This window comes from Cyprinodon variegatus, unplaced genomic scaffold, assembly GCF_000732505.1.
Source record: "Cyprinodon variegatus isolate N-32 unplaced genomic scaffold, C_variegatus-1.0 Scaffold5305, whole genome shotgun sequence".
Classification (NCBI taxonomy): Eukaryota; Metazoa; Chordata; class Actinopteri; order Cyprinodontiformes; family Cyprinodontidae; genus Cyprinodon; species Cyprinodon variegatus.
In genome coordinates, this window is record NW_015155758.1 from 1 (window position 1) to 1511 (window position 1511).

At 38.9% G+C, this 1511-nt stretch overlaps 1 non-coding gene across 1 annotated transcript; it reads left to right on the forward strand.

Moving 5' to 3' along the window:
- The first annotated feature begins 1228 nt into the window (after positions 1 to 1228).
- On the forward strand, positions 1229 to 1300 carry trnae-uuc. The gene has a single exon. It is a non-coding gene; the product is annotated as a tRNA-Glu (tRNA).
- The last annotated feature ends 211 nt before the right edge of the window (positions 1301 to 1511 follow it).

The following is a 1511-nucleotide window of genomic DNA, read 5'->3' on the forward strand; positions in this document are numbered from 1 at the left end:
GACAGTGGTTGTGAACAACAGATTGTGTCAATAAGGAGATGTTAATGAGAAGTTCTATCTCTTGCAGATATTGAACTGTTGGCAATTAGTTTTAATCATATTTACCCTGGGGGTTCAGCAGTGTTGTTTGTGCCACTGTTTACATTCCACCTTCTGCTCTTGCCAACAAATGGATGTGTTTTGTCATCAGTTCCGTTGTTCGGTTCTGACAGGATGTTAACTCCGTTGTCAGAGTGGTTTCGGTCACATGCCTCATTGAAATGGGAGTCAGGTGAGGGCAGGTGAGAGGTGACTCTTCTGGGTGGTGTAATCCTTTAGAACCCCCTAACAACCAGTAACACCCCCGGGTGACCTCAATGACCAATTCGTTAGGCCAAACCTTTTGTTTTTCCTCTAATTCTTTGCTACACCTACAGTATACTAGTCTCAGTGCTCCCCACCATCAGTTAGAAATAAGGAAGCCTCTTGGATGAGATGTGAAACGTTTTCTAGAGAACTTGACGTCCAGTTGCTTAAAATTAACTTTTCAACCTTGATCATGACTTGGATGACTGAGAATCTTCACAGATATTTTAGCTTACGAATTTCTTCTGTAGAAAAAAACATGTTCAAATATGTAGTAGATACTTCCCTATACTGTATTATAGCAATTTAAATATGTATAAACTAAGCTATAGTATAATTTTACCAGGCACTTAAACTGTAATAAGTGTCTTATCTTACTTATGAGCGACTTTGTTACCTTTTTTAAAGGAAAAATCAGGTAACATTTAGAATACAACCTTCTGAAAATACTCTTAAGTATGAAATTATAACATACTTTTTAATAAATGATAAGTGTTTTTAATTAAGAGTAATTTCATTTGAATATGCTTTACAGAAGACATCCATGTTTGTCAAAGAGCCCTACTACCACCTACCGGTTTATGACATCATGGTGCAGTATCGGCTGTTGAGCAAGTCCCAGTGCTGTATCTGGTGTTGGTCACAATGCGCTATTATCCATGATGATGACGAGCAGATGAGTTACGGATTAAACTGCCGTTGGTATTATGCAACTGCACAATCATCTCATACTTTACTTGAATACATACGGTTAAACTGTCTCTAATTTAGTGTGATGAAGACAGACAGACGTCTAACTTGAGGAGCATATTGCCAAGCTTCACATCACATTGTTGATTAACAGACATCATGTGAAAACCCTACTTAAAATGTCGACAACATGTCCCTGATGGTCTAATGGTAAGGATTCAGCGCTTTCATTGCTGTGGCCTGGGTTTGATTCCCGGTCAGGGAATTCATGATGTGTCATCAACTGGTTGCTTGATGTAGAGCTTTAGTACTCTACGCTAACATGAATGGTGTTTCAGCTCTACTCAGTGGGAAAGTATGTTAGTGGATCTTAATGATGTGTTTTTTCTCTGGCCAGAAGTCCGATGGCAAATTCTCCCTTTTTAAGTTGGCAATCCAATGACGAACGTGTGGTGGATTATGAATTGGAAAGGTGA